The 15,754-nt window shown below is 41.2% G+C and overlaps 1 protein-coding gene and 2 pseudogenes across 1 annotated transcript in view; 2 read left to right on the top strand and 1 right to left on the bottom strand.

The window, feature by feature from the left end:
• Positions 1-15,754, bottom strand: part of Fkbp14 (peptidyl-prolyl cis-trans isomerase Fkb14) — a 90,535-nt gene that overhangs the window by 33,158 nt on the left and 41,623 nt on the right. The window lies entirely within an intron of this gene.
• On the top strand, positions 6,482-6,599 carry LOC145417643 (5S ribosomal RNA; annotated as a pseudogene).
• On the top strand, positions 6,797-6,914 carry LOC145417639 (5S ribosomal RNA; annotated as a pseudogene).

Genomic DNA, 15,754 nt, shown 5'->3' with positions numbered 1-15,754 from the left:
AACACACTACAACACTCAACAGACCATGCAGAACAAGGCACTAAAAATAATCACAGGCTGCACAGCTACTACACCCACAGACTGCCTACACCAAAAAACCAAAGTCTTCAAAGTCAAGGATCATCCAGACATGAGAGGCACCCAGATTCTCGCCGCAGCCCTCACAAACCCACACCATCCACTACACTACATAGCAGCACATCCACACACACACCAAGGAACATCAAAACAACACCCAGTACACGATATCATACACAAATACTGTCATCTCTCCCCCCTCGCCTGCCTCAAACCAGCTTCCAGAAGCACATCCATACTCTAATCACTCGCCGCTCCATCCAGTCACTTAAAGACAACACACAGCTGCATAAACAGCCTCCTGATATCCACCCTTCTGAATCCTATCTCCCTCATGAGGACAGGGTCCACCTGGCCAGGCTGAGATGTGGGCATCATCCAGTCCTCTTGGGTTATCAGAAAAGGCCAGATGACTCCGTCGCTGATGGCTTTCCAGGATGCAACACAGCCCCGCATACTATTAAGCACATTATGGAAGACCGCATTGCACACAATCATCTGCACCAACAACACAACATACACTCCTTGAGAGCTCTCTGGGAAAGCCCGGTCACGGCCATGGCCTTCCTTAGGAACTCGGGGCTGTTCGGCTAGACTGCCTATGGATCAACTACTACTACAGGGTACTGAAACTGGAAATAAGTACTGTATCAACTAAATCTAACATTTCAATTATTAACTTGAAAAATAACAATTTTCTCTTCACTCATTTCTCCATCTTTTTCTTACCGTTTTTTCCCACTCATAATAAACTGATAGCTGAAGCGATGACTGTCACATTATCATGGCAATGAACAAACATCCAATACTTAAGGGTTTACAATACAGGTATTGTCTCTTGTTTCTTTCCCGTCAGATGAAGGAAATCAATACATAAATGCAAAAACCACTATAAATGTGTTCACATATCAAACCTTTTTTATTCTAGTGATGTAATATTAGGTAAGGTTAGGGCTAACACCAAAGAAAGTCTGTAAAACTAGGATGTCTTGAATTTGTCAGGTTTGGCTGCAAACATTTTCTTAATACCTTTTTGCTATGGTATTTTATGATAATTTTCAATATATAATGATAGAAAAAATATACTTTATGCAGCCATATATATATATATATATATATATATATATATATATATAGCTATCTATTGCCAGACGCCTCAATCCCGTTCGGGGTGGCCACAAACAAATCGCCTCCACGTCGCCCAGTCCCCCGCCATTTCACTGCCCCGCTCCCAACTCACACACCCCTCTTATATATATATATATATATATATATATACTCTAGAGCATTCTGGAATGTAGGCTACCTATACCAATATAACTAACACACACAGTACATAAAATAATAACACTGACACAATAACATAAACATAACATAAATGCAGTACATACTGGAATAATATAAATGATGTCACAAGTTGGATAGAACCGGTGGAGTGAAGCAGGAAGGTGGCCATGATGCTTTTCATGAATGAAAATATCTTTTTGTGTGTGTTACAAATGGCCTTTTTCGAGTCTAAACCTTGTTAAAATTATACTGTGTTGTGCAGCTGACTGCGTATAGTTTTATATGAGGGAATAATGGCCAGACTTTTGTGAGAATCCCGGGCTTGCACGGGCATATGTCAGGCATTTGATAATACTGCCCGTCCTCAGCCCATGTCCATGAAATCCGAAATCCGGAATATATATATATATATATATATATATATACTGTATATATATATATTTCATTCATTCATTCATTGCCAGACGCCATGTATCCCAGACGGGGTGGCCAAGGGCTTAGAGTTAATTGTTTTACAGGGAGGGGCACTAATCCTCCACCAACCCCACTTGACGTAGGGATATATATATATATATACATATATGCTATGTGCTCAGGAGCCAATTACAGGCTCATTTACTTCAAACTGTATAGGTTCCACTGGGTTTTGTTCACAGGCAGCACTACAGTATGTCAAAATATGATGGTTACATTTAGTGACAGTCTGAGTTAGTCTATCTATCTACTTCCAGATGCCCTAATCCCAGAAGGTCTTTGAGTCTGTGATTTTACGAGGAGGGGAACTAACCCTCTGCCAGCCCATTTGTTGACACGAGGGAACACATATGGGTTGGTTATATGGTTACCATCCAGTGTTGTAAATGGGGTCCAGCTTACAGGAAACCATTTGGCTTGTCACTACATAGTCCTAGGTCAATACTGTATCTAATTTGGTCAGGTTAGGTCCAATGGGAGTCTTAGTCCGCTAAGGTGATTTTGTGTGATTAGGTTAGGTTTTGTGGTGGGCAATACAGTATTATAATGAATGACACCTTCAGTCAAGGCTATCATTTGCACTTTATTTTGTTTTGGAGGGTACGAAAGTCTTACATACAATTAATGGCACCGTACCAAGAGTTCTGTACAGCACAAGTCATGCTGTTATTTAATGCATTTCAATACTTTACTCTTCTAAGCAAGCATTTGCTGGTTTGTATGTTTTCTGCACCCAGTACCAAAAAATCTTTGCATATATAGTATCTCACAACTGCACTAAAAATAGAAGATGTCTCCATTACACTCTGTATCATTACATATTCCTGGTTTAATATTATCATCATTGATACGTAATTTTGGTTCTGTTACACCTAAGCTCCCTCTTGTTGGAGGATAACTGTTTTGGGTCAAACATTATTACTGGGACCTGCTTCATGCTCACTGGACCATGCATTTGTATCATCATATATACTGTATATATATACTCTATGTACATATATATATATATATATATATATATATATATATATATATATATATATCTATATATATATATATATATATATATATATATATCTATCTATCTATATATATATATATATATCTATCTATCTATCTATATATATATATATATATATAATATATACAGTATACATACTACATATACAATAATCCCTGTAATGTCAGGACGCCCAATTTCCGAACATCTCCAATAACCGGACATTTTCATCCCGGGATCCAATATTCCCAAAATGGGCCAAAAACCGCAAAAAATTCGAAAAAAATCCGACTTTTTTCCCACCCAATATTTGAAATTGCCGCATGGCGCCGAACAGCTGTTACACCATGGTCCCTTCACCCCTTCCTCCCCCCTCCTCCCTCTCCTGTCAGGGTTGCCATTTGGTATTTTTCATTACCAAATGTGGGCCAATTTGGTAATGAAAAATTTGTTTGGTAATGAATCAGAATAATACAATACCAAACAGATTTTTCACATGCATGAGGATACACAGGATGGAGATGGTGGATTGTTTGCTCTCTCTGACTAATTTGGTAGCCTATATTGCGTGATAATAATCAACATGCTGTTAATTATAAGAAGAGTGATTACATGTATTTCCACTTGTGTATATAATTAGTGAAGAACAGATGCTAGCTTTACGAATTTGGTAATGAAAATTGAGGAGTTTGGAAATGTGGCCGTTGCGATCTGGCAACTCTGTTACCCTGTCATCATCAACAGTCACTGCCTAACTCCGATCGAGAGCAGATGCTTATAGCAATGCAAGCCACAGGTGCTCGTTTTTTGTGAATAAACAGTGAACAAACTGCAATACTTCGCCACTAGAACACACCGGAATTTCCAGTGTTGTGCAGTGTTAAGAAATTGGAATTTAGAGTGCAGAGGATTAACTGTCGACTGCAAACTGGCGGTTCAAACCAGTCCAGGAGCCAGGGACTTGTAAGTACCCAGAATGTTTAAAATTGTATAAAGTCACCTCTAAAACCTCATTTTATGGTTCTTTTGCATTTATTTCAGTCTTTTATGTGCCTTATTGGTGTGATTTGGATCTTAAATAGGTGCAATGCATGTCCAGAGGGAGTTGTATAGGTGTTTTTCTGAGTTACGGTCCATAAGTAGAAGTCCAGGAGGCTGGGGCCCAATATCCGGACTGGACCACTATCCGGACATGTCTTTGGCTCTTTTACATCGGATATTGGAGGGATTACTGTATAAGTAATCCCCCCACTACCTGATGTAACAGAGCCAAAGGCATATCCGGAAAGTGGTCCCGTCCAGAAAGAGGGCCCCTGACTGCTGGATTGGTACCTAGGGACCCTAACCCAGCCAAACTTTGAAAGCCACCTAAATAACTCCCTACCGGACATGCATAGCACCTATTTAAACCTATTTAAGACCCTATTCACACCAATAATGGACATAAAGCATGAAATAAATGAAAAGGAACCACAGAATGAGGAATTAGAAGCGAGTATGGAAAATATTTAGCAGTGTACGAACTACTTACAGCACGCCTGTGGCTGCATTCTCTAAGGCTTTGGCAGTGATGAAAATGCTCTTGAAGCATGTACAGTAATCCAGTGCTGTGCTGCACTTGATTCTTTGCACTGTGAGTTATAGTTGTTTAACACTGCACATTCTGTTCTTAATTGCACCATGCCAGTTTCAACAGCCAGTTTGCACTCCACAGTTAATCCTTTGCATTCTAAATTCTAATTTCTTAACGCTGCACAACACTGTAAATTCCCATGTGGTCTAGTGGCAAGGTATTGCAGTTTATTCACAAAAACGAGCACGTGCAGCATCCACTGCGATGAGCATCTACTCATGATGGCAGTTAGGCGGTAACTGGTGAGGGGGGAGGAAGGAAGGGGTGAAGGGGTCGTGTGTAAACACAGCTGGCCTGTTCGGCGCCGCACGGCAATTTCAAATTACAGGTAGGAAGAATTCGGATTTGGGGGGGATTTTTTTCTTTTCTTGGCCATTTTTGGGTTCCGAAGGTCCAGGCTCACAATGTCCGGTAAGTGAGGAGTCTGGAAAGTGGGCGTCCGGATAGTAGAGGGATTACGTACACACACACTCACACACACACACACACACACACACACATATATATATATATATATATATATATATATACAGTCCTCGTCAGAAGTATCGTGCACCCTGTGTCCCTCCTACAAAACAAACCTTTCAACATTGAAAAAACATATAATAATGCATTATATTTACCTTTAATGCTTGGTAGGGTATCCTTTGCTCTTCTTCATGGACCTGAGATGTTGTGGAAGTGAAAGGGCGAGGTTCCTCAGGTGCTGGGGTGGTATTTTTGCCCAGGACTCACAAATGGCTGCTTTCAGCTTAGGGAGAGAGCTCACGTCCTTCCCTTGGAGATTCTTCTTTACAAGGTACCAGAGGTTTTCTATCGGGTTGAGGTCTGGGCTATTGCCTGGCCAGTCTTTCACGAAGGAGACCTCGCAGTCAAGAAGCCAGTTGGTGACCAATTTGGCTTTATGAGCAGGTGCACCGTCCTGCTGAAACACTCGTGCACCTGTGAGCTCGAAGGACTCAAGTAAATGATCACAAAGAAGCTCCAGGTAAACGTCCTGATTCACTCTGCAGTTCTTGGGAAGCACAACAAGCTTCCCCAAACCCTTCCCAGAGAAACAACCCCATACCATAAGTGAATCAGGGTATTTAACTGTGCTCTCCACGTAACAGGGGTCAAGCAGGTCACTACTTTTGCGCCGGTACACGCGCGCTCCTCGATTACAGGTAATACTAAATGTTGCCTCATCAGACCACAACACTGACAACCATTGGTCCTCACCCCAGTTAAGGTACTTGTTTGCAAAGGCAAGCCTACGAAGTCGCTGGTTGCTAGAGAGAAGAGGCTTTCTCACAAGCCTGTGACTTGTGTAACCAAGTTCATGGACTCTTCAAGACACCGTGCACACTGAAACCTCACCAAACACTTACGGGTTGCTCTCCTTAATTTTCCTTGCACTCACATGAGGATTAGACTCCACTACATGTTCTACCTCATTAACAGACCTCGGGGAAGTTTTCCTGGGCCTACCAGACCGTGGTTTCTTTGTAGGAACATCACCACTATTTTCCACTCGAAAACGGGCACACCACCTCCGCACTGTCCATCGAGCCACACCAACCAAATCACTACTTTCCTTCGTGGGGTGGCCTGCCGCCTTTAGAGCAATGATCTGTGATATGATTTCACTTGAAAGTTCACAGGTAGGGGCCATAACAAAGTGGCGAAAGCCAAAACACTGCGGGACACTAGGTAAAAAATGGCGCAACAAGAGAGGTAGGAGTGGCGGAGTTCCTCTCTCACGCAGCCCGTAGGCAACTGAGGTTGCAGCCAACCAGTGTGCAGCAAGGCCTCAAGTTGCCGTGATGTCATGTTAGCAGCCCAAACATCTGGCTCAATTTTTAGTACCAAATAATGGTGATTCGTTTTTTGCCGAAAGTATTGCGCGCCCTGACATAGGCGCTTGATACTTCTGACAAGCACTGTATATATATATATATATATATATATATATATATACATGCCAGTATATATATATATATATATATATATATATATATATATATACTGTATATACTATACCACGTTGAGTACACCACTTCCTGTCCGATCAGCGAAGTTAAGCAACGTTGGGTCTGGTTAGTACTTGGATGGGTGACCGCCTGGGAACACCAGATGCTGTTGGCATAACATTCTCCCTACGTGTCAAGTGGGGTTGGTGGAGGATTAAGTGCCCCTCCCTGTAAAAACAATTAACTCTAAGCCCTTGGCCACCCCGTTTGGGATACATGGTGTCTGGCAATGAATGAATGAAAATATACTATACACATATATATATACTATACATATAAATATATATACTATACATATATATATATATATATATATATACTATACCACGTTGAGTATACCGCTTCCCATCCGATCAGCGAAGTTAAGCAACGTTGGGTCTGGTTAGTACTTGGATGGGTGACCGGCTGGGAACACCAGATGCTGTTGGCATCCCTGCGTGTCAAGTGGGGTTGGTGGAGGATTAGTGCCCCTCCCTGTAAAACAATTAACTCTAAGCCCTTGGCCACCCCGTTTGGGATACATGGCGTCTGGCAATAAATGAACATATATATATATATATATATATATATATTATAATTATATGTATATACTATACATATACATATAGAAATCCCTCTAATATCTGAACGCCCAATATCCGAACATTGCCAGTAACCGGACATAATCGTCCCGGGATCCAATATTCCCAAAATGGGCCAAAAACCGCAAAAAATTAGGAAAAAATCCGACTTTTTTCCCCACCCGTAATTTGAAATTGCCGCGTGGCGCCGAACAGCTGTTACACCATGGTCCCTTCACCCCTTCCTTCCTCCCCCTTCCCCCCTCCCCTGTCAGGGTTGCCATTTGGTATTTTTCATTACCAAGTGTGGGCCAATTTGGTAATGAAAAATTCGTTTGGTAATGAATCAGAATAATGCATTACCAAATGGATTTTTCACATATATGAGGATACACAGGATGGAGATGGTGGATTGTTTGCTCTCTCTGAGTAATTTGGTAGCCTATATAGCGTGATAATAACATGCTGTTAATTATAAGAAGAGTGATTACATGCATTTCCACTTGTGTATATAATTAGTGAAGAATAGATGCTAGCTTTACAAATTTGGTAATGAAAGTTAAAAATGGTAATGAAAATTGAGGAGTTTGGTAATGTGGCCATTGCGATCTGGCAACTCTGTTACCCCGCCATCATCAACAGTCACAGCCTAACTCCGATCCAGAGCAGATGCTTATAGCAGTGCAAGCCACAGGTGCTTGTTTTTTGTAAATAAACAGTGAATAAACTGCAATACTTCACCACTAGAACACACGGGAATTTACAGTGTTGTGCAGTGTTAAGAAATTAGAATTTAGAGTGCAGAGGATTAACTGTGGACTGCAAACTGGCGGTTCAAACAAGACCAGGAGCCAGGGACTACATGCACAGTACACACTACACTTCCTATTCAAAATTCACCAAAATGGCGTCAATTCACCCAGCCTCGGAGTCCCCAGGGGGGGGGACCATAAATGCCCCCGCCATCTGCCCCTCTCCCGGTGACGACTCGAGGTGCCTGGAACAACTGTCTGACTCTCTTCTTCTTCATTTCTGCAACATTCGCGGCCTTTCATCTAACTTTCGCTCTGTTGAACACCACCTCTCCTCCTCTAAACCTCACCTTCTTTTTCTAACGGAGACTCAGCTGTCTGAGGCAGCTGATAGCAAACCCTTTTCTGTATCCTCCTACTTTCTCTATACTCATTTCAAAGCCAAAGGTGGCTGTTGTGTATACATACGCAACGACTTATCTTGCTCTCGTGTTCCTGAACTTGATTCTTCTGAATTCTCCACTCTCTGGCTTCGGCTTTCCTGTCATTCTCTGACTAAATATATCTGTGCTGTTTACTTATCCCCTAATTCTACTGACTATCAAAAATTCTTCGACTATCTTACTTCTACGATGGAACACATTCTGTCCATTTCTCCTTTCTCTGAAATCTCCATTCTTGGAGATTTCAATGTTCACCACCACCTTTGGCTCTCCTCTCCTTTCACGGATCCACCTGGTGAACAAGCCTACATCTTTTCTATCCTTAATGACCTAGAGCAGCTTGTACAGCACCCTACCCGTATCCCTGACCGCCTTGGAGAGAGCTCCAACATACTTGACCTCTTCCTCACAACTAATCCTTCTGCTTACTCTGTTAATCTTTTCTCTCCGTTGGGCTCCTCCGATCACAACCTTATTACCTTAACCTGTCCTATCGCTTCAGTACGGCCTGCGGACCCTCCAGGGAAACGTCGTCTCTGGCATTTTGGAGCCGCGGACTGGGAGGCCCTCAGGCAGTACTTCTTTGATTTTCCCTGAAATGATTATTGCTTCCATGGCCGTGAGCCATCTGAGTGTGCCTTGCGCATTACGGAGGTTATTCTCTCGGGCATGGAAGCATACATTCCTTTCTCATATCCTTTGACTAACGCAAGAAAGCCTTGGTTTAATCACGCTTGTTCTAATGCTGTCCGCAACAAGGAGAAGGCCTACAAAAGGTACCAGAGCCAAGCCACCCCTGAATCACATAATCTTTACGTTTCTGCCCAGAATCGTGCTAAGTCTGTTCTTCGCTCTACTAAAAATAATTTCATCCATACTAAATGCTCTCAACTCTCCAACTCGAATTCTTCCCGCTCCTTCTGGCACCTTGCCAAAAATCTTTCTAACAACTTTACCTCATCATCCTTCCCTCCTCTTTTCTACTCTGATGGTTCTGTAGCTATTTCTTCTACTGATAAAGCAGATCTCTTCGCACAGACTTTCTCCTCCAATTCCACCTTAGACGATTCCGGTGCTGTTCCTCCATCACTTCCCCCCTCTGACTTCCTCATGGCTGACATTAAAATTTCTTCAGTTGATGTATTTTCTGCCATTACTGGCCTCAGTACTAACAAGCCATATGGGCCTGATGGGGTCCCTCTTGTTGTTCTCAAAAACTGTGCTTCTCTGCTTACACCCTGCCTAGGCAAACTATTTCGCCTTTGTCTGTCAACTTGTACCTTTCCTTCTTGCTGGAAGTTTGCTCTCATTCAGCCAGTCCCAAAGAAGGGTGACCACTCCCAACCCTCCAACTATCGTTCAATTGCTTTAACGTCCTGTATTTCAAAAGTTTTCGAGTCAATTCTTAATAGAAAAATTTTAAGGCATCTTTCCTATCACAACCTTCTTTCCGATCGTCAGTATGGGTTCCGTCAGGGACGCTCCACTGGCGATCTTCTCACCTACCTTTCAGACTCCTGGTCATCCTCCTTTCGGGACTTTGGCGAAAGCTTTGCCATTGCACTTGACATCTCAAAGGCTTTCGATCGAGTCTGGCATAAATCTTTAATTTCCAAACTGCTCCTCCTACGGTTTCTATCCTTCTATCTGTGCCTTCATCGCTAGCTTCCTTTCTGGTCGTTCTATAGCTGCTGTCGTAGACGGCCATCGTTCTTCTCCTAGATCTATCAACAGTGGTGTTCCTCAGGGCTCTGTCCTATCACCAACTCTCTTCCTTTTATTCATCAATGATCTTCTAAGCTGTACATCTAACCCTATCCACTCATACGCTGATGACTCCACCCTTCACCTTTCCATTCGGTTCCCGCAACGCCCATCTCAACAGTTACTTCAAGAAACAAGGGATGAGGCTATGGCACACCTAATGTCTGACTTGGCTCATATCTCTGACTGGGGTAAAAATAATATGGTTGTCTTTAATGCATCTAAGACTCAGTTCTTACACCTATCAACCCGACAAAATCTTCCACAGGTATACCCACTAATGTTTAATAATATTCAGATTAATCCTGCATCATCCTTGAACATGCTTGGGGTTTCATTTACTCGGGACTTATCTTGGAAAGATCATGTTACATCTCTTGTAAAATCTGCTTCCAAGAGATTGGGTGTGCTAAGCCGACTCCGCTCTTTCTTTACTCCCTGCACAATTGTTGACTCTATACAAGGGTTTTATCCGCCCCTGTGTGGAGTACAACTCTCATGTGTGGGGAGGCTCCCCACATACAGCTCTTCTCAATAGGGTGGAGTCAAAGGCTTTTCGTCTCATTAACTCTCCTCCTCTTACTGACTCCCTTCAACCTCTGTCTCTTCGCCGCACTGTTGCATCTTTATCTCTTTTCTATCGCTACTTTAATGGTCACTGCTCCTCTGAACTGTCTGCTTGCATTCCTCCACCTCTACGACGGGCGCGTAGCACCTGTCTGGCAGCAAACTCTCATCCCTTTTCTGTCCAACTCTCTAATGCAAGAGTTAACCGTTACTCTCAGTCTTTCATTTATGCAACAGGTCAGCTCTGGAACTGTCTCCCTCTGTCTGTATTTCCTTCTGCCTATGATCTCCAGTCTTTCAAACGTAGTGTGTTCAGGCATCTCAAAATGATCGGATCTTGAATTTGGCTCTCTATTGTATTGTATTTTGTTTTTCTCTTGGAGGGAACTGTTACTGCGGGCTCATGGCCTTTGGTTCCTTCTTCCTCGCATTAAAAAAAAAAAAAAAAAAAAAAAAAAAAAAAAAAGTACCCAGAATGTTTAATATTGTATAAAGTCACCTCTAAAACCTCATTTTATGGTTCTTTTGCATTTATTTCAGTCTTATATGTGCCTTATTGGTGTGATTTGGGTATTAAATAGGTGCAATGCATGTCCTGAGGGAGTTGTATAGGTGTTTTTCTGAGTTAGGGTCCATAAGTACAAGTCCAGGAGGCTGGGGCCCAATATCCGAACAGGATCACTATCCGGACATGCCTTTGGCTCTATTACATTGGATATTGGAGGGATTACTGTATATATATATATATATATATATATATATATATATATATATATAATGATGGCCAGCAAAACCAGAGTGATGATGTACATGATTTATTATTGGTGACGTTTCGGTTTCATAACACAAACCATCTTCAGACCTACAACAAAAATAAAAACACACAACAAATAGAAAATAAGCCAGTATATAATTTTATCATCTTCCACAGAATAAAATAACAGGGAACAGAGCAGGTCATATGAAATAAATTACAATACAACAATTTACCAGCTAAAAACAGAGCAACTGTGTAGAGGAGTCGTGTGAGCCAAGGGATGGTCATAGCTCTGCCGTTAGTAGAGACTCCGCTATAAGTCTAGACAAGTCATCTCGTGCAGTGAACAAAATTCGAAAGTTCTGGTTATTTATAGGGTGACTTTCCGAATCTGAATGATTTCGAACTGCAGAAAATGATGGTTTCGAGATTGGGAGTCCTGTCCTATGAGACCTTCCCTGATGCTCGGCAATCCTGGTAGCTAGATGGCGCTTAGTTTGACCAATATAGGATGCATTACAGCACCCACACTGAAATCGATACACCACCGAGGACTGCAGGGCATCCGGGACACGGTCTTTGAACATAAAACACAGACAGGATTTGGGGAGATTTAAACACCACCCTCAACGATATCTGCGGATAAAAGTCGTGCATTAGTTTGATTATCCTGTTACGTAAAAAATTTGATTTAGGACCTAAATACTGTACTGAAAAATAAACTTTAGCTTTCTCAACCGTGTGAATTTTTTTTTCAAAGTATTGGTTCTTAATTTAGTTAGCTGTATTCCAATATACTTATCTACAAATTTAGTTGGGAATCCATTGTGGTACAGGGTTTTCCTCAGAAACTGAAGCTCATTATGTAGAGAAAAATATGAGGAGCATAAATTATAGGCCCTAGTCACCAGAGTTAGGAATAAATTACGTTTATATTGGAGGGGAACGTTTGAGTTAAATTTAGTAGTTAATCCTGTATATGTAGGTTTCCTGTATACTGACGTTGTATACAGGAAACCTACATATACAGGATTAACTACTAAATTTAACTCAAACGTTTCCCTCCAATATAAACGTAATTTATTCCTAACTCTGGTGACTAGGGCCTATAATTTATGCTCCTCACATTTTTCTCTACATAATGAGCTTCAGTTTCTGAGGAAAACCCTGTACCACAATGGATTCCCAACTAAATTTGTAGATAAGTATATTGGAATACAGCTAACTAAATTAAGAACCAATACTTTGAAAAAAAAAAATTCACACGGTTGAGAAAGCTAGTTTATTTTTCAGTACAGTATTTAGGTCCAAAATCAAATTTTTTACGTAACAGGATAATCAAACTAATGCACGACTTTTATCCGCAGATATCGTTGAGGTAAATCTCCCCAAATCCTGTCTCAGTGTTTTATGTTCAAAGACCGTGTCCTGGATGCCCTGCAGTCCTCGGTGGTGTATCGATTTCAGTGTGGGTGCTGTAATGCATTCTATATTGGTCAAACTAAGCGCCATCTAGCTACCAGGATTGCCGAGCATCAGGGAAGGTCTCATAGGACTGGACTCCCAATCTCGAAACCATCATTTTCTGCAGTTCGAAATCATTCAGATTCGGAAAGTCACCCTATAAATAACCAGAACTTTCGAATTTTGTTCACTGCACGAGATGACTTGACTAGACTTATAGCGGAGTCTCTACTAACAGCAGAGCTACGACCATCCCTTGGCTCACACGACTCCTCTACACAGTTGCTCTGTTTTTAGCTGGTAAATTGTTGTATTGTAATTTATTTCATATGACCTGCTCTGTTCCCTGTTATTTTATTCTGTGGAAGATGATAAAATTATATACTGGCTTATTTTCTATTTTTTGTGTGTTTTTATTTTTGTTGTAGGTCTGAAGATGGTTTGTGTTATGAAACCGAAATGTCACCAATAATAAATCATGTACATCATCACTCTGGTTTTGCTGGCCATCATTAGATTCCGCTTCCCACAGCACGAAAGTATCGCTAATATATATATATATATATATATATATATATATATATGCACCAACTTCTCAGAGCTCAGATGAAGAAATTGAAACATTCTATGATGACATCTCCCAGATTATGGAAGAAGAAAAGACCACCTATAATATACTCATGGGAGACTTCAATGCAAAAGTTGGAAAATCAAAAAATGGAGAAGCATGTATGGGAAAATATGGAGTGGGAGAAAGGAACGAAAGAGGAGAAATGTTGGTAAACTTTGCAGAAATGTTTAACATGAGAATATTGAACAATTTCTTTCACAAAAGAACAGGGAGAAAGTGGACCTGGAGAAGCCCAAATGGAGAAACAAAGAATGAAATCGACTTCATTATAGCAAATAAGAATAACACAATCACAAACGTCACAGTTATCAACAAAGTAAATATTGGAAGTGACCATAGAATGGTGGGTTGCACAGCAAGATTCAATTTCAAAAGTGAAAGAAAGATGATGATTAAAGACAAAATGATAGGCCCAATAAAAGTCAGCGAAAACAAAGCTGCTTTTCAGTTGGAAATAAGGAACAGATTTCAGGCTCTCAGTTATGCTGAATGTGACACTGATGAGTTGAATAACAGACTACCAAAAGTCCTAAAATAATCAGCGGATGTAGTAGGAAAACCTATTACAACCAAAGCCGGGAAGTATTCAGAGACGACACTTGAGCTTATGAAAAAGAGAAAGGTAATGAAAGTAAAAACAAAGAAAGATGAAATAGAACGAGCGGAATTAAATAAGCTTATCAACAAAAGACAAAGAGAAGAAAAAAGAAAGAGAAACACGGATCAAATCAAAGAAACCATCAAAAAAGGAAAAAGTCCGAAACAGGTCCGAAATAAGATGGCACTTGGAATGCAACAAATTACATCACTAATAGACAAAAACGGTGAAGCCATTAAATGCAGAGATATGATGCTGAAGCGAGTTGAAGAATTTTACAATGAACTGTATGCATCAAAGACAGTAGTACCAATAGCTAACTTTTCTGTTGACACAAGTGAAATACTTGAGATAACACCAGACGAAGTAAATATTTCTCTTAAAAATATGAAAAGAGGGAAGACTCCGGGAGAAGATGGAATAGTAGCTGATTTACTGTTGGATGCAGGAGCAGAAGTACAAAATAGGCTTGCTCACTTATTTACCCAAAGTATAAAACAGAAGAAAATTCCCAAAACATGGTGTAATGCAATTGTTATTCTACTTTATAAAAAAGGCGACTCAAAAGACCTTAATAACTATCGACCCATTAGCTTGCTATCAGTCATTTACAAACTTTTCACTAGAGTCCTTACAAACAGAATAGCTACAAATTTGGAGGAAAACCAACTTCGTGAACAGGCAGGATTCCGATGCGGGTATTCGACCACTGATCATCTGCACACAATGAATCAGCTAATTGAGAAAACTACAGAATATAATAAACCACTGTGCTTAGGTTTTGTTGATTACAAAAAGGCTTTTCACTAAGTGGAGCACACAGCAATTATAAATTCATTGCGAGAACAAGGAGTGAATGAGAACACTGTAAAACTGCTCGAAAACATATATAAAGAGGGAACTGCTACAGTTAAATTACATAAGGACTCAGAGAAAATTAAGATTGAGAAGGGCGTGCATCAGGAAGATACTATCTATCTATCTACATACCTAGGCTGCTTCCCCCAAGGAAAGGGAGGTAGCCGAGACAGGACGACTCACTCTCCATTTACTCATCCATTCAAACACATTCATTTGCATCTTAGCCCCAAAGGGGAGAACGGACAGATCCTCACCGCACCACACCGCACAAGGGTCAACTGGGCAATGCAATCAGTGACATCCGCAGCAGGGCCCGACAGCAGAACTGGTTTACCCCTGCCACATCATAACAGACCCATCCCCTTACCCGCACCTGACCTGACTAGCTGATCAGACCAAATGCGGGAGAATATCCCCTCAGGGCTGCGTCATCACTTATTCATTCACAATTTCTCTCCATTTATTTCTGTCACGCACAGCCACTCTTCCTTGCTCAACAGACATCCCTCTCGCATCCAGCGCTCTCTTCACACTGTCCATCCATCCTATTCGTGGTCTTCCTCTCAGCCTTACACCTCTCACATCAGATCTAGTTATCTTTTTCACCAATCGCTCATTATCCATTCTCTCCATATGTCCAAACCATTGCAACACCCTCTGCTCAACTCTACCAGCCATCTCCCGAACAACTCCAGTTCTCCTTCGCACTTCATCATTTCGCACCCGATCCATACGCGTCACTCCACACATACTCCTCAGACATCTCATCTCCATTACATTCAAACTTTTCCTCTCTGCTACACCCATATTCCATGTTTCAGCCCCATATAATGCAGTCGGTACCACAACACCCTTATACAGCCTTCTCTTTAC

The sequence above is a fragment of the Coenobita brevimanus genome, chromosome 110 (assembly GCF_032717465.1).
Source record: "Coenobita brevimanus isolate Jiangsu-jjx chromosome 110, ASM3271746v2, whole genome shotgun sequence".
NCBI classification, from domain to species: domain Eukaryota; kingdom Metazoa; phylum Arthropoda; class Malacostraca; order Decapoda; family Coenobitidae; genus Coenobita; species Coenobita brevimanus.
The sequence above is the reverse complement of the archived record's forward strand: the minus strand, read 5'-3'. Positions and strand labels throughout refer to the sequence as shown.